This window comes from Limulus polyphemus, unplaced genomic scaffold (assembly GCF_000517525.1).
Source record: "Limulus polyphemus unplaced genomic scaffold, Limulus_polyphemus-2.1.2 Scaffold3605, whole genome shotgun sequence".
In the NCBI taxonomy this organism is placed as follows: Eukaryota; Metazoa; Arthropoda; class Merostomata; order Xiphosura; family Limulidae; genus Limulus; species Limulus polyphemus.
The window spans coordinates 74,257-93,581 of NW_013669215.1; the positions used below are offsets into that span (position 1 = coordinate 74,257).

At 30.9% G+C, this 19,325-nt stretch overlaps 1 pseudogene; it reads right to left on the minus strand.

The window, feature by feature from the left end:
- Positions 1-19,325, minus strand: part of LOC106469671 — a 58,453-nt pseudogene that overhangs the window by 17,998 nt on the left and 21,130 nt on the right.

Sequence of the window (19,325 nt, forward strand, 5' to 3'; positions counted from 1 at the left end):
ATATATATATATATATATATATAGTTTCATTCTAAAACTTCCTAAATCTGGACAGGTCATATGTTAGTTCTGTCCTAGGTGCCACAGTTACTTTCTGTAGCATGAGTTAGTCAAGGCTGTTATATGCTGTTTCATGGGATAGCTATATATTGTACCAAATAGCATCTTGAATGTGAGGTATATTATATGACTGTTATAAAAGGCAAAGATACATCTAGGTTCTAGTAATCCAATTTTGTGATTGGTCTGCCATAACCTGTAAAGTATAAGAGTAGATTGGTACTTTTGCGCAGAGCCAGGACTGCAAAGTATTGTTTGTGTTCTTCCACACTAAAGTTAATATTCATTCTGTTGACCATGTGTGTAGTTCTAGGTCCAGTAAGAATGCAGTTTATTTTTATTTGAAATAGTTTTCAATCAATTTTGGAATAGTTTACTTTCATTCTAGTTAAATTTTCTTGATATTCAGGCATACAACTAGAAATGTTTTAAGAAGAGAGCTTATTTTCAATCCTTTCTATACAGCTCGACAGAAATGAGCAATGCTGTACTGCAAAAGAAAAGTATTCCTGCAAATTTCCAATAACTGAAGTATTTCTGAAGCTAAAAATTAATTCATTATTTGGGAAAAACTTACCAAACTTGAAATATGTCCAATATAAAAGTTCTTATATAAGTTAAAGTAATACTTGCTGACAAGATAGCAAACCTACAGGAAATTGAACTGATAATGCTGAGTAAATATTCACTCAAGCCTTTTTACAGACATGTTTACACAGTGTGGACTTTATTATGGGCTTTAGACTCCAGAGTTTCCAAATCTTTACATTTTGACATTCATGAAAAGCATTTCAACAATATGTACAACAACACTATCTAAATATGATCACCTGCACCACCTTCTTCGGCGAACATAATCAGTAAAACTTTTATAGTAGTGGTAAGAAAATGGAAAGTCTGATGCATATTGCCAGCCTTCTCTGTCAGTTCCACCAGGTGTTCTGAAGTCCACTACCCAATCAGATATCTGGGACATAATTAACAAAAATCATAAAGTTTTAGCTAAATCCAAAATTATATAACACTTATCAACCATCAACTCAGAAATATTTAATTAGTTTGAAAAATTCCAAAATAAATAAAATATTTACTCCAAGCCACATAGAAAGTAATTTTACTGTTCCTTATTGCTTTGACATTAGTTTGAGTTCATGAGCCATGAGTTCATGCAATTACCAAAACTTTTGTACCTACTAAAAATATTATCAAGCTCAGTTTGAGAACACCCTAACTGCTATTCATAGCAGAGAATCAAAAAAACTTAAATTCACATTGTTATGAAATGAGAAAAAGATATCCATGAAGCTCTTCTTTGAAAATATGCAACTTTTCTTAAGACTATTTGAAAACACCCAATATTCTCCAAAATACTCATGACATTTAGTTTGATATCTCTTGTCTGACAGCTTAAAAACACTTTTGGATTGTATTAGAACTAAAAAAAAATCACAACATTAATTTCACTATTTCACTTCTAGTCTATAAACAACATTCTATTCTATAAATAACATCCATGAATTTAAGTTTCAAAACACTCTTCACTGTTGGTAATAATAGCCAAGATTCAGTTAGGAATCACTCTCTACTGTTGGTAATAATAGCTAAGATTCAGTTAGGAAACACTCTATACTGTTGGTAATAATAGCCAAGATTCAGTTAGGAATCACTCTCTACTGTTGGTAATAATAACCAAGATTCAGTTTGGAAACACTCTCTACTGTTGGTAATAATAACCAAGATTCAGTTTGGAAACACTCTCTACTGTTGGTAATAATAACCAAGATTCAGTTTGGAAACACTCTCTACTGTTGGTAATAATAACCAAGATTCAGTTTGGAAACACTCTCTACTGTTGGTAATAATAGCCAAGATTCAGTTTGGAAAACACTCTCTACTTTTGGTAATAATAACCAAGATTCAGTTTGGAAACACACTCCACTGTTGGTAATAATAGCCAAGATTCAGTTTGGAAACACACTCCACTGTTGGTAATAATAGCCAAGATTCAGTTTGGAAACACACTCCACTGTTGGTAATAATAGCCAAGATTCAGTTTGGAAACACTCTCCACTGTTGGTAATAATAGCCAAGATTCCGTTTGGAAACACTCTCCACTGTTGGTAATAATAGCCAAGATTCAGTTTGGAAACACTCTCCACTGTTGGTAATAATAGCCAAGATTCAGTTTGGAAACACTCTCCACCGTTGTTAATAATAGCCAAGAGTCAGTTTGGAAACACCTTCTACTGTTGGTCATAGCCAAGACTCAGCTTGGAAACAACTTCTACTGTTGGTAATAGCCAAGACTCAGCTTGGAAACAACTTCTACTGTTGGTAATAGCCAAGACTCAGCTTGGAAACAACTTCTACTGTTGGTAATAGCCAAGACTCATCTTGGAAACAACTTCTACTGTTGGTAATGGCCAAGATTCAGCTTGGAAACAACTTCTACTGTTGGTAATAGCCAAGATTCAGCTTGGAAACAACTTCTACTGTTGGTAATAGCCAAGACTCAGTTTGGAAACACCTTCTACTGTTGATAATAGCCAAGGGTCAATCTGGAAATACCTTACATTGTTGATAATAGCCGAGAGGCAGTTTGGAAATTTCTGCTAGTAATACTAAAAAGATAGATTATTATTATTTTCTACTATCAGTAACATTCATGAAAGTCAGTTTGATATTATCTTACATAGTCAATAATACCATAGAATTAGTTTAACAATATTTTTCAGGGTCTGTAATAACTTAAAGTATCCACTGTCATTAATTTGTCAATACCTACCCATTGCCAGTGATATGAAGGAAGTTTAGTGTTCTCTTTTGTACACTCCAACCGACCACTTTTGTCACTCCACATGTAACGATCTGTAGGAAGTCCTCTAGCAGAAAAACCAGTTAATGGGTTCCACCGCTGATTCTCATACACATAGCAGCATCGGGTATCTGTCATATGATGGACATTGAGGCTGCACCCAGATCTGCCTGCCAAATAATAGCCTGTATAGATCTTTCAAAACTAGTGTAAACTTCATCAAAAGAAAAAAAAAGTAGATATTACTAATCAATATGTTGTTGAACATAAGAACATTTTAGGAAAAAAATTCTTTATTTTGATACTGACAGATCAGAAAAATATTGCATTATCCATTGCCAATATTACTTTTCATTGTATTGTAAAAACTTATTTCTAGCTATAGTAAAAGACTGTCCAGTTTATTGTCCATTTAAGTTACCAAAAATGTCACTTCAGTAATTTATATTCTTCAAACAACTGATAGTTATAAAGAAGACAGAAAGATCTCAATAAGGATGATTTTGTTTCTGGATCACACAAAAGTTCATGCTACAGTTCTGAATATAATGAAAGGTGGTTTATAACCAAATGGTAATAATGGTTTTATTTCTGGTGTAAGAAAATAGAAGAGGGCAAAACAAGGAAAGAACAATACTGGTCCAGTTATATCATCTGTTTTATAATATAAAAATGCATCTATGCTACATATTTTCAAAATATATATACAAGTATTATCAATGACTACATTTAATTTAAACAAACTTTAATCTCATGTGAAATACTGACATACTATGATAATATATATAATTTTTAGTTACTAATTTCAAAAAGTAATGTACTTATATTAAATGTTTTTAATCAATCAAATTAATCACATTTTATAAAAATTATGTTCCAAGTCAATGCTGCCTTTGGAAATACTTTCTCTATTATCAGTTGTACTTAATCTGATTTCATGATTATGTTCTATAGACAGACACTAAATTCCATTTTAACAAGCTTCTATAAAGGATGACAAGGCCAATCTTGGACCAAACATCCTGAAAATATTTTCTACAGACTCCACTGTACATATAGGTCAGCTTTCAAAGTGATGTTCAACAAATATAATTAGTTTTGTGAATCTTTTTCTAGTATTTAATTTATTTATGAATATATTTTAAAATTAATATTTTGATATTCTGTAACATTTATTTAGTGTGATTCACAGAGAAAAATTAAATTAAAGTTCCAATTGAAGCTGCACTGGTCAACTTGAAAGTTATGGGGTCAAATATAATTATTGTGATTCTAATTTTCTTTGAGCCATCTTTTTTCATGAAAATGGCTGTTGATTTTGGAGGGATATGACTAGAAGATTGGGAATGTTTGGCCTCTTAGCCTTTATAAACTTCAAATCCTTATTTATTATTCTATTGCTGTTAAAGTACCATGTTTAATCACAATAATTTTCTGGATCAAGGAGATCTCTTTCATAACTATACCCTTCATTTTTCAGATTACAGTATTACTCCTAATTGATGTGGAGTGAGGTTCCACAGGTATCTGCTATCCTAAACATTCTGGCCTGAAGGTTTTCTACTTCTGTGAAGTACAGTAAACTTTCCACATTTTAAAATATTATTTGGTCAGGATCTTCTGCTGTAATCCCAAAAACAAGTGTTTAGAGTCATTTGGCCCTACATTATTTAATAACTCACTGTAAGAATATTTCTCTTCTGAAAGAGCGGTGGCATTATTCTCCCAACCGTGTCTACCAGGGCAGCATTACAATGTTGAATGGTTAGAAATCCACTGTACATTTAATATACAGGTGTTAAACATGATACTTGTACTGTTATGGCTTGAGGTTGCAGCAATAAACAACTGCCTTACTACCAGTTAATTGTTCTTATTAAGTGTAATTAACCTATGTACATAAAGTTTTCCTTGGAAGGTGTAGTACTGCATAATGGAATCATTCCACATATGAAAGTAAAGTATATTTATTAAATATAAACTGATTTGACCCAAGGGTATTGTTATTAAAACATACTGTTACCTAGCCTGACCTGATATCATAGTGACAGGTAAGGTTTTAGGTCAATGATAAATCTTTGTCAGCTTTCATTGTATTTTTATGATTTATAGCTAGAAGTGGTTAGTGCTGCAATTAACAAAATAAAGTATAAAAAATATATATTAATGAATATCAATCAAGTTGAAACTGGTTGAATATATATAAAACTGAACTTTCTGATAAGCATTGAAAAATTTAAATTTTAAAATGAAACAAACTTTATTAATATTTTTTTTTTTTCAAAAACATTTTTTGGAGCTTTCACAACATAAACATGGTAGGAAAACTAATTCAACTCATATAAGCTTTTTAAAGTGAAACTACATATATTTTAGTAAGTTTGTTCTAAGTAAGTTTCATCCAATTTGGTTAAATATTTTTATTGTCAGAAGATAAACATCAGGGGATATCAGTGACAACCCAACAGTCCAGAATAGGTCAAGTTTATAGTTAACTGATGGAAAAATAACACACAAACCTTTGAATATACCACCACCATAACCTCCTGTGTAAAGCCAAACTGAACTGTCATAGCTTAAGCCCCAAACTACTCCAGCTGGACAAGTTTCAACAATATCAAGATGGCCACCACCAAGCAGTCGCCATAGCCTGTAGGGAAAAAAAATGAAGAAGAGTAATGTACATTTATACTAGATGTATATCTGTAAGGTCTCTGAAAGTGTTCTTTTTCAAGAGTAAATAAAACCAAAATTAAGCATAACAAATTTTTATTTTTTCCTTTTGAAGTTCATATGTCATGTTATGTTGTAGCCTACAGAGTGCATAATTCTTTTCGTGATTCATGGCATGCGCACATTTTACTGATATCATGACAGTACAAATTGCAATGTTAAGCATCCATTATGTGACATCATTTTAGTATCCACTGACTGACTGACAGACAATATACTACAAGTGGTTAAAACAGGTGACCCCTCCAAGCAGCCTATGGCTCCCATTTTGGTGAAATAATGGCAAACATAAATATTTTGCTTCCTTTTCTACTAAATTTTATCTAACTGCCTATTCATCCATACTTGAATTCCACTGCAGGTATTATCATATGCCATAAAAACCCCTTCCTAATGGATTGTTTACAAATATTTGCTAAGATTTATTTATTTAGGTATCTTCACCAGATTTCCACAATTACATGACTAACAATATAAAAAATAAAAGCATTTTGTATGATTCTCTAAATAAGAAAATAATTTTATTTCTTTTAACTAAAACATTACTACTTTTCAAACCTGGTGCATGATTTAAGTTAAATGTATCTAGATCTTATAAAAACAACACACTATATATGACTTAACAATAAAGATGAAATACCAAATACACATAAATTAATAACTTACTTTTGAGAACAAGAACCAGTTTCCTCTCTTTCTTCTGCATTTAGAACATAAACATCACCTTTAAAAGTGGTTGACCAAACAGCAGAAATGGAAGGTCGTCCATGAAGGGATCTGATGTCTGTGCAGGCTTGGTTTAATGTAGCAAGCTTCATTAAAAACATATATCACAATCTGTGATTTTAAAATGATTACATCTAACATTTTCAATCAGAATAAAATTTAAGATCTTTGATCATGGTTTCAAGTTAATATAATATGTTTTTGAAGTGTTACAGAAATAATCTTTGCAAGAATAGATCAGCATACTTGATGTTACAATGCAATATCAGTCAATTCTACTTTTTCACTTATAAAAATTATAATTTTTACAACTACTTGATAAAAAAACATATTTTCAACAGGTAAGAGTAATATTCATGAAAGTATCAATTTACCTAATTAAAACTCATTTGAAAATATTAACAATATTTCTGTAGCTAAATTAAAGAAATAAATTTTTAATATATCATTAGTTAACTTGTGATAAGACCCACCTAAAAACAACAGTAATTTCAATGGTTTATTTACTGTTGAAAGTTATTGAAATACAATGAACAAAGATGAATTTAATAAATTGATGTTTTGAAACTTTATACATGAATTAACAACTAATAATTTCAAACAATAATGGAAAAGTTAACATTCAAGAAATTACAACTGAGATTCACATGTCTACTTTTCGATCTAGTAAATGTTATTATGAAGAATTTCAGAAATACTTTTATTTTCATATGTTTCATCCTACTGATGTCATCATTTTATCTCTTCTCTTAACTGTCCTTTTGGATTAAAATTCAAAATTTATTCTCAGAAGTTTTTGCCACTGTTTTTGTTTAAAGGTTAAAAGCATATACACTACATAAGTGCAGGTATGAACTTCTAAAATGATGATGTAATGCTTTCATGATTACACACATATGTATGATGCCAAAATATTCTAAAATTGGTTATACTTATTTTAGTAAAATGTATGCTTAGAGTCACACTTACTTCTATATGCCAAAAAAATATAAAAACCAAAAAATTGTGTAAGAAATTGTTTGGCCAGTTATTATTATTTGAGCTTGATAAAGCACACAAAGTTAACTCAGCTATAAACAATTCTTACCTTACATTTAAGACACAAAACACAACTACAAATCTGGTTAGGTTTCTTGTTTATTTCTATCTTAAGTAGTTTGAAAACAACAAACAATAAAATTCAACTAAGTGCACTTTTTGTTTTACAATATCTAAACTTCTAAAGCACTTCTAAATATACCAACTGAAAGTTGAAGTTTGTTTTTTAATAACCTATTTACTATAAAGCTCTTTTTCTTTATTATATGAATTGTGACTTTGTAAGTTTTTAATTGGTAACTCAGAAACTTGCCTTTCGTCATATGCCTTCTAATAATCCAATTACATCATGGTTTTATGTTTATTGTATGCTATGGATGGGAAATAATCCAAATTTATTGTTCTCCCTGCTTATTTATTTTGTTCAATTAATTACTTTTTGCTTTCAACAAATTGGGTCTGCTAGAACATGAGATCCTTAGCCCTGAAATTGTACTGTTTCTATTCATGAATGCATTACTGCGTGTTGGATGGAAATGGAATAAAAAAAATGGATTTTTAAAGATATATTCAAAGACATAAATATTGAACAGGCTTAAATGTTGAATGCAAATTCTCTTTTTGGGATAGCTGTGTATTTTGTGAAATGAATAATGTAAGAACCAAATAGAAATACCAATGAATTTTAAGTCACAGTATCTACAAAACCTGTAAAACAAGTATGTGTGAAACCTAGTTTTCAGAACTGTTACTGGCATAGTATATAACTACATTATGTAGTGGTTTTCATTTCATTATAATTATAAACCTACCACAAACATTAATAAAAGTTAGGTTCAAAAACACTGAGTGGTTATCATGCTGTATATATATGAAACATTTGTATATCAGATATGATGGCATTTCACGAGTTAATTTTTAGGAATGCAAATGCTGTCACTGGTCCGAAAGAGGGTCAATATTATATAAATTTCCTATGATACTTAACTTATACAATAAGTAAGTTTTTAATATCAACTTTCTAATTCTTTTAGAAAAGTTATATGATATAAAGTATGAGATTGTAATATATCTAGTGCACTGTGTAATTCGATATTTAAATTTACTTTGTAAAACAGAGACACAGGCAGTGCTTCACAAGTTTTTGGTGCTCATCCCTATTAAAAATAAATGTCATGAACAGTTGTTTTTATTCTCAGAGGAGGGGTTTTTTATGGTTTTTTTTTAAGACTGAAGTGGAAATAAAATGAATTTTAAAAGGTAAAAACGATTAGTTGTTTGTCATAATGACTGGTGAATAGCACAATTTAGCAAAATATTTTATTCTTACCCAATCTTCTAGCTCTTGGTCAGATTGAAAGATAAATTTCACAGGCATGTTTTGAGCAGCGTGGATAACCAGTAACCTCCTTTTAAAGTTACTGACATTGACAACAGCAGTCACCTCCTCAAGATTTATGACTAGCTTTTGAAAAAATAAAAGGTAGTTAAATGCATAAAAATTTAATTTGAGTTAGATGCAGTTCTAAAGAACTTTTAAACAGTTGGTCTTTGTAGGTGTAATTTGTAGTATTTAAATTGTAAGAGTGTAACTTAATCTGTAGGATTTTGTACTTCCAATACATAGAAAATAAATTAGCGTTTCTTTAACTCTGAAGTGTAAATTACATCCGAGTTTTGTCTTGTATTGAGTAGAATGTAATATGTTTAAAAGCCTAACAACATGCTTTGATTTAAACAGTTTATTAAATATTCACAACTGACTGTGCAGTATTTTAAAGTACATACAACTGTGTGCTAACTGAATCTTTCTTATTTTGAACAGAGTGCCTGGGTGAAGACAGGCTCATGTAAGTTATGGAGTAATGTTTGTCCTTCACAGTGGTTTAATACGCATCTGGAGTTGGAGCAAAAAGGAACTGATCAGAAGCTAGATAGTGCACAACTAACTTGTTATTATAGAACCAGGAAAAAAAAGAAGGTATTTAGTTTTAAGATCTATTAATTAGACTTGTATGAAAAACAATCTATAAGTGATATCTTTAGCATAGTGAGCTTCAGGATATTAATCAATTTTAGAGCTCTCTCTCTTACTTTTAACTTTTTTGTATCTTTAGATAGCACTAATTTTGCTTTAACAGAAAATAATAGTTCAAAAGTAACAATATGCTTTGTTTTGAACAAAATATAATATTTCTAAAATTAATTCTGTCCGTGAATATGCAATGAAATATTTATAAAAAAAAACTCTTAATAATGTTGAATATCTGTCAGTTTTAAAATACACCGAGATGTGCTACTAACCCCTTAACCAGTTTTTTTAACACTACTGGTCCTCTACTGGCAATTGTTTTTCAAGCAATTGTGGACCTTTGATTTTTACATTTATTCAGCAATCAAAACCTTACAAATACATTAATACTTAGACATAATGTTATGTGATCTCGAGTGCACTTTCTGGGTGTTATGTACACATTACTTACATATGTTCCTGCCTCAGTTTACAAATCTAAAGCTGTTTTTGAGTATGATAAACTTAAAAGCAGTTTTTCTTTCTTATAATGCCATTTTACTGAAATCACATCTACAAACATTAATAATCCAACCTGTCCTGTCCTTTTTTTAAGTTGTTTTTTTTTTATGCCAAAGTATTGGGCATTTCTTTCCTCGTGGAATTCATAGTTCCTGTAACACCAAACTCCTTCTCTCAAAGCTCTTTGAGTGACAAAAAAATAGGACTTAAAAAACCACCTATTCACAAAAGCCTTGTAACACCAAACTCCTTCTCTCAAAGCTCTTTGAGTGACAAAAAAATAGGACTGAAAAAACCACCTATTCACGTAAGCCTTGTAACACCAAACTCCTTCTCTTAAAGCTCTTTGAGTGACAAAAAAATAGGACTGAAAAAAAACCACCTATTCACGTAAGCCTTGTACTCCTTCCCAGTGAGCTGCTCTCTAGAAATCAATTTCATTACAGATGCATGACTGACAGCTGTTTGGTATGTACATGGCTCCCATTGTCTTTATCATCACCTTTTCTGTGTAAATGTGGAAGTCCCAAGCATATCCAGTGCCTGCTTCATTCAGCACAAAAAAATATATACTGCTTCATGAACAGCCATCCCTGGAAAAGCATGAGGCTTTCATCAGCAGAGATAATTTGTTCAGGCAGGTAAGATGATTGAATACTCTGCAGTACCATGCCCAATATCCACATTAACAGTTGGCACACTTCTATTTCACTAACACCATCCATCAGAAACCCCAAAATATCATTCAAAGACAACTTACACTTTTCTAAAGCATTTCAATCATTAACATTTGATGAATAACACAGATGAAAGGATGAAAATTTATATAAATATGTGTTACTGACATATGGTGCCATATTTGCAAATTGTGGAACTCTGTTGTACACTGCACATAATTTTTTTTTTGGGGGGGGGGGGTACCAGGAACACAAACCTGCACCATCATGGAAATTTTCTGGGTTAGAAAAACAACAGTGTAATCTTTCCTTTCAATTTGCACAAAATTATTCAACTGAGCATAAATTACAACTTTGAATGTAATGGTACAAAGTAAATGTTCTGTTGAAATAATGCAAGTGTGAATACGTTTCTTTCAACCTTTATTAATTTATTTGTTTGATATAGCATTTCTAGTTTGGCTTACCATTATAGGACTTTAAGCAAAAAATATTCAATTTATAATATTTTGAAACAAAAAAACAAACAGGATATTTCATTCATAGTGTTCTACAGCATGGTACTTGCAGCCTGCTTCTTTCCACATGGATCCTCCTCCTATGACTTTTTATTACTTAAGTACATGCAACAGGCTATACCATGCAATTACAGCCATGGCTATTATTCTGGAATGTGTTATTCCTGATGTTAGAAAAACCCATAGGTTCAAGAATTCTTGATAGAAATTAATAAAAAACCTATAACCTGAGTGCTTTTGAAAGGTCCACCTTTCAAAAGTGCTCAGGTTATAGGGTTTTTATTCAATTCTGGAATGTGTATATATTAATAGTATTAATACATCAATTTAATGTTTTTTGGAAAGGTTGCTCAAACAAGTTCATATATAAATTGACTCAATGTTTACTAACTGCTGAACCTTATTTAATTATCTTAAAGTATTTAGATTTTGTGGCTTAATTATTTCTTCCACATCTGTGATGGTTCAAAAGCTAAAAAAAGTGAAGCTTTCTGACATGCTACGCCAAGATGTGTAAATAAATATCAGTAACCAGTGCTTTAAACTTGCTATTAAAACAAAAAATGGTTTAGGTCTTTTTTTCTAATCCTGTACCACTGTAAATGTACCACAGTTCAAATATATTTCTGACATATAATAAAACAATATGCACACGCTGGGTGTAATAAGTGGAAAAACTGTCATACGTTGAAAAGGCGATAAATTTTAACAACTGTAGTATTTTGGTTTATATATAATATGATATATTCACAAAAGTGTTAGACAATGTAATGGGCATCAAGCTAAGTAAATAGGATGTGCTTTTACTATAGAAACCACAGAGAACTGTTGGAAAATGTAAAATTCATCACAATATAATAAATCATTAACTCATCCAGATTAATAAAGGCAGTTTAAATACTACTAAAATTATTCTTTTCTTTGGTTAATCAGTTCCAAAGCTTTTCCCTTCTGAAAACAAGGCTGAAATCTAACAAAACCAGACCATACAGTGTAAGTAACAGAAATAAAATTCTCACAATATTCAATGATGACAAAAAATAAAAAATAAACTAGTTTCAAAATTAAGCCTAGCCTAAAAATTTGAAATAAATAAACAAGTAGTAAAAATTATAGAATGACACTAAATTCTGGCAGAAAATTCTAGAAAAAATGGTATATTTATAGTTTATACAAGTCATTTGGGAATAAATCTTAAAAACTGAAAAGCAGCTGCTACATGCAGGTTTATCACTTAAGAGTTTATAAATTTAACATTTTAAATGAAACAATTAAAACCATTCCTCAAATTAAAACAAAAATTTGTTTTTTACTAAGCATTTTATTGTACAAAGTACACTATAGTACAAATACTCAGTAGGGTGGCAATGATAGGCATCTATGTAAATTTAAGGCTTATGAGATGAAGTTAATATTATATTAGTACATGTTTCAACTTCTACATTTATTCTGAAGTATAAAAACATTTTATCACAAAGAAAAATTTCTTCCACAGTTATAACCCTACAAACAAGAGCAACTGAAAAAAAAAAGAAATAAAATTATTTCATATTCTGACCTTTTCCACTGCATGAGGGTAGGATGCAAATTCACTAACTTCCTTTCTAAATCGATCGTGGAACTGAGATAAAATATCTTTTCGCCACCGCTTATTCATGTTACTGTCTTGAATGTTAGTGGCTGTATCATTTCAAACATTAAAATTGTGAACAATTAAACACTATTTTTTGATAACATTATAGGCAATTTTATATACAGGAGTATAATAACAATTTAATAAATGCTCAGTTAAAAGATAAATATAAAATCTAATTACAGCATCTATTAATTTTTTTTTAATTTGTCAACATATAATTCAATTTCATTGAGTTGCCCTGGTCTTCTCAAACATAAATAACACTTTTACAAAATACAGAAATAAAATATGAAGAGTATTTTAAAAAAGTTTCTATATGATTTAATATAAAAAAAACAATTCTCAATAAGTGGGTTGGACTACTTAACAGTTCTACATATAATGCTTTACATGTATGAAGAACAGTAACACCTGATCAGGTACAATTAGCTATAAAATAAAACCAATTACCTTGGTCAAACCATGGTGGAAGAGCTTGGGGATCAACTACACAACCACTAGCACTCAACCATACCCAAGAAATATCAATATTCATATTCAAGTAGTTACATGAATAATCATCTACTGTTTCCTTGGTCCACATTTGAACTGAAGTACACTCAGGAATGGAAGAATCATCATTTTCAATACATGTACCAGACAAATTATCAGGAAGTTTTAGCTGAGAATTGGTATCATCTTGTACTACGACTGACAGTTCTGAAAATGCACCACCCAGCTCTTCATCATCTCTGTTCATATTGACAGTTCCATCTTCAGTGTTTGTAAAATCCGATTTCTTTTGTTCATAATTTCTTTGAGCATTATTTATAGAAATGAGTTCAGTTTCATTGCCTTCTTCCTCATCATCTGACACATCATACACAAAATCCCTAACTGTATCAGAAACATCTGATGAGGAGCTGTGCTCACGAGACAACCTTGCCTCAAACTGTTTTCCCAGAATTTTTTCTGATGGAGTTAATAATATTGCAGAAGGATTTCCAGAAGCTGTAACTGATATACCAGAGTCTGTCTGAGATACACTGTCATCAACATTTCTTTTGTCTGATACAGAAGATAGATGCAGAGAAGAAAGTGTTATTGAGTGTGCTTTACAAGTCTCTGTAAAAGACACATCTTCCCGAGTCCTTGTACAGTAAAAAGTTTTAACAGTGCTTTTTTGTCTTTTATCAGATGACCCAACCTCTTGATCAGAAGGTACATGATCTGTGTCAATCCCATACTGGTGTTGTAAACTTTGTTGAGACATTAAGCTGCTGTGACTGCTCCCATGACTAAGTTGAGAAAAGAAAGACAGGTTGATTGGTTTCCAAATTTTCCCACTCAGTTCAGCATAAGTTACTCCCATTCTAAAATATGGAATTCTGTCATCACGACCCAATCGACCCAAACCTTAAAAAAAAACTAAAAAAAAAAAAAAAGTACATATACATAACACCCATTCTTAGGCCTAAAAAGATCTTTCATACTAATATTTCACAAACAAACAATATCAAAAGTTTATCTTTTTAAATATCTTCATATTATTGAGACATTAGAGGTTGTTATGTACTTACGTTCATAAGTAGCTGACTTTGAAAATATAATTTTATTCAGTACACTGGAAAATTACATTAAGAAATGGTATTTGTAAGAAATGATTACGATACTTATATTTGTTCCAGATTTGAACTTATTAGTTTTTATGTTTTAGTATGTTATTTTAATATCCCTAAAAACTTTTTATCATCCATAAAATGCAAATTTTGTCCATTTTTAATTTTTTTAATAATCACGTACTCTCCTTATGGTTTCAGGTAGTATACAAGACCTGAAAATAATATTTCTAAGTAAACCTAAACAATAAACGAGCATTTTTTTTATTTTAACTAGGATTTCATGTCTATATATATAGATAAAAAACATTTAAATTTTGTTTCATAAATGTATTTTTACTTCAAGTTTATGTTTCATCGCAGCCATACTTTTGTTTATTGTGCCAAAAAAATTGTGAGGTTAGCAGTGTGTACTTCATACATTTGCCATAAACTACCATGCCTGTTGGTGGTCACTCTCGTTCAGTCCAGCACAGGCGCATTTGAACATTACTGTAGATATGATAGTAAGAAAGCTTTTCGGTACTTGAATATCATTTCTTTGAACTTTCAACCAAGTTTATTTCAACATATGTCCTTGTATGTTGTTTCACAATACAGACAAAACTAATTACCACTACTAGTGATTGCATGTAAGTTTACAGCAGATAGTTTGAATAACACCACCTGACCCTAATTACATGATACATCTTGTTACAAGAGATTACCAAATGATACAGACACCATAAATTACAAGGAAAATTACTTTACAGCACTTAAAAGATTAGTCCTGGTCACATTCCTCTCATTATAGGCAAGATTTATGTTGGAATTCGAAATTTAAGCTCTTCAATGTATTGACACCCCAACTTTGAGAATGTCATAGCTTCCCCTGTATTATTGAGACCATAGCGTTTAGTCTGTTTCACAACCAACATACGGGTTTTATTGTTGTCACTTGTACACTGAGTTTCAAACCACTTGCAAAATATAAGAATAAACTTTTTATATATCAGTTAGACTGTTTTAATTCTAAAGCAACAACAACAGAAATGTGGGCCTTACTACAAAGGAAAAATATAAAATTCTTATGTGGTACTGGTACCAGTAGTAGTATGTACAAATCACACAAGTTTATCATTCTAAATATTGTCATATTTTTATTATGAACTAAATATAAAATTACACTAAATTATTGAACTTAAAACTACTAATTTAAATGCAAAAGAATATAAAAAAGCATAAACTCTTTCAGTTCAAAGTGGTAAGCCTAATTCACGTAAGGGCCATGCACATCTCTAAGAAAAATAGTTTTTCCTTGCACTTTAGTGTTGGTCCAGCCATCTTTGATTAGTATCTGAACCTTTTTCTAGTCTATTGTCTTTATAAAACAGTGTCTGGGCGTGTTAAACCTCAGCTGTAAAACTTTTAGCCAATCCTAGTTGAAGGTGTCAATTTCAATACCATGTTATTCGAATTGCTGTATTTCATGTTTGACAAATCATAGGATGATAAGCAAAGCATGTGACGAAACATTGTTCTCTGGATTTAACAATATGAATGTGAAGGGTGATTATTATAGTAACTGCCATTTTATGTAGAGGTTGTATTTAGTATTGGTCAATAGTACTTTTTTATAAGCCTCAGAAAATTTGCTTCTGAAAAAAATCTGCATGGGATATGTGTGACTTTTTATTATTTTTCTACAGTAATTTAATTCATGCTAAATCGTATATCTGTTTATATTAATCATTATATTGAAAAATTAACTCAAAATAGGTATATTTTTAGGAAAGAAGTTGATCCATGATTGTTAGGGTTAAGATCTATCGAGTGGCGGTGCTTATTTATAGTCTCAAACGTATTTTGGGCTTTTTTTATTAAATTTCCATTTAAACTTCATTAAACAACACAATTTTGTACAAATAATTGAATGTTATGCTACTATTTACAAAAATAAAATCTGAAATCCAATAAAAGATAAGTTGTCTATAATTTTTTCAATTCACAAATGTGATTTTGTCCTCATGATAAGACAAAATGCCCCCCTGGTAGGTAAGGGGTTAAGAACTTTACAACCTCTTAAGGGTAACTTATTTCCCACAACTGGCTGCAGACAGTGAAAGGCAGTAGGAGTTAAGATGTTATGGGTGTAAGCACTCAGCTCTGTATCCTTAACTAATTCTCCATGATAGCTGGCTTGTTCATCATCAGCATTTGGATATTGTCTGATAGATTGGATACCCCTGACACATTTAGGTGCTATTACCACATGCAATATCCATTATGACATCAAGCTGACAACTAGGACCAACAACAGCAATTCTACCAATACTTACTTACTGCTTATGTTATGTATCATATGATATATAAACAAATTAGCAAAGTAACAGTTGAAAATAAATGGTGCCTGAAGACTATGATACCAACACCATAAAAATAAATATTGATTGATAAGCTGGCAAGAATGATTAGAGAAAAACTGGTTTTCAAGTACAAGCATTTACAAAATGAAAGTGAGTATCACTATGGTGGAAACTCAGCATATAAAGCTAGCACAAACAAACAAATTAAGTACTAAACATGAGTATTTATATCAAAGACAGAAAAAAAAAAAGTCTAAACAAATCATTACTAACGAAATTCAACATATCTTCCATTCATAGCCAATAAAAAACTACAACTTATAATTCATTTTCATGTGATAATTTCTGTTATTGAAGTTTTCTATATTCAATTATAAAAAAACAATTCTCCCATTAAAGTGACATTTATCAAGTCTAATTTTTAACTAATTTAGATAGTGTTATGACTTTGCTTCCATTATATGAAAACTAACTTGCTTGTGTGAGTTCTAAAAAAATAAGTCTTGTCAAATTATCATATATTAACACAGATTCAAACCAAGTGTGGTAACACACTACAAGTTATGGCAAATTATCAAGCTATAACACGCAATGAAAATGTGAGCCAACAAGTTTTATGATACACAACAAAAGAAAAAATTAGAGGAATGATCTTACATGAAAATAATGCTTCAAGTTTACAACTTGTTAATTTCTAAAAATTACTTACCTGATCATAATGTCCCACACTAACAATGGCCATCTCACCAACCATCTCCACCCATCCAGTCCCTGTTGCTGAAATGCTGTCTATTCCTGATTTTTGGCCATTCACGCCTTTTCTAAACCACACCTAAGAGATGCCAAATGAACCACTGAAAACAGAATACATTAGCTGAAACAAGACTTTACTTATTTAAAAGGCAACCCCAAGATACCTCACAACTAATACATGTAGTTGTAGCTTAAAAATGGTAAATAATGGTTTTGAAAAATTTATACACAGACTGTAAACTGAATTGAACTGTGCCTACTCAAACAATAAGCCCTACCTAACACATAATAAAAAGCAGGTTTTAGGTGTACAAATCAATGATCTTCAATTTTATTGTAATAAATTAACTTTGTTATTTATAAGAGTACACACACATAGATATATACATACAGTATTAGAAATAATTCTGTAATCATAGAAACACAAAGGTGATACACATATACAGGAGTCACAAACAAATCATAATTACAACTAAATAGTCAATTCTTTTTTTAAATTAGTATAAGACATTATTATAGGGAATATAAAATAAAACAAACAATTGTACAATGCACTAGTATTTTGTAAGTGCTTTAAACAGAGTAGTACATTTTGTTTTATCATACACTAAGTTATCAATGTATAACTGCCATATGTTGTTCTGAATATCCTGTATTACTCCACACAATTTTCAGTTTCCATACAAACTGATACAGCCTTAATAATATATTCATATCAGGACTTTGTGCAGGCCAAGCCATCATTGAAAGGGTTCTATTGGACTCTCTTTCATTTCAGGTGTTGTTTCACTATATTTGCTGCATACTTTGGATCACTGTCTTACTTCGAAAATAAATCCCTGCCCAACATGTCTTGTTCCAGAGAGAATGATATGATGGATAAGAACCTGCTTGTACTGACATTCACTAGTTTTTTTGTGTACCTCCAGCATCATTGGCTGAGATACAGCGCACACTTGTATTAGTCCTCTAGCATGCTTCACTTGAGATGATGTACATTCACCAAAATACTATTTTACTCTCTGTCATTGAATAAACAATTGTTGCTTATTGTCAAACAATTTGAATTTATCTTTAAAAACCACCCTATTCTACCTTTGCTCATCCCACTGTTTGAGGCACAATACTATTTCAATCTTCTGTTTATGTTTTCTGTTTTAAACTGTTATTTTAAGGCAGTTACATTTACTGAGGTCACTTTGTACTAATGTTTAACTTAGTGTTCTGGAGCCAATATTCACTCCTCTATAGTTTATCGGCAATATCTCTACTGATTTATTGTATATCACATAAAGAGCCCCTTACTTATTTAAAATCTCTTTTGAAGAGTTTGAACTTTCTACCTTGACTACTTCTATTATCAACAATACTAGTTTTATGCATCCTCTTCAGAGTTTCTACATAGATCCAACTGAAAATGAATTTTACCTCAGTATGTTGCATGAAGCAGTTTTCACCAAACTTTAATTTCTACACGTTATGTGGCACTTCTGTTCTGGAAGCAATAAGTGCACTTACCACATCACTGTTGGAACCATTATGACTGCCTGTACTTTCACAGGCATCATGCTTTTGTTGTACTGTTCAAATAGTGGAATGGCAGTCACTCACAATGTAAACTATTAACATGTGAAAATGCTCTGATGCAGTTCATCTTCAAGTAACAGAGCAGGAGTATTTTATACCATTTCATTCACTGTTTCATCATAATTTACAATATTGTAGATCAAAATATTTCTAATGTACCATATTTTTCAGTGTATATGACACAATTTTTTACTCCAAAATTTGATGTCAAAATCTGCTTGCGTCCTATACACTGAAGGTATGAATAATATATATATATATATATATACGATATACACAAGCCATATTCAATGACAAGGAACCCAC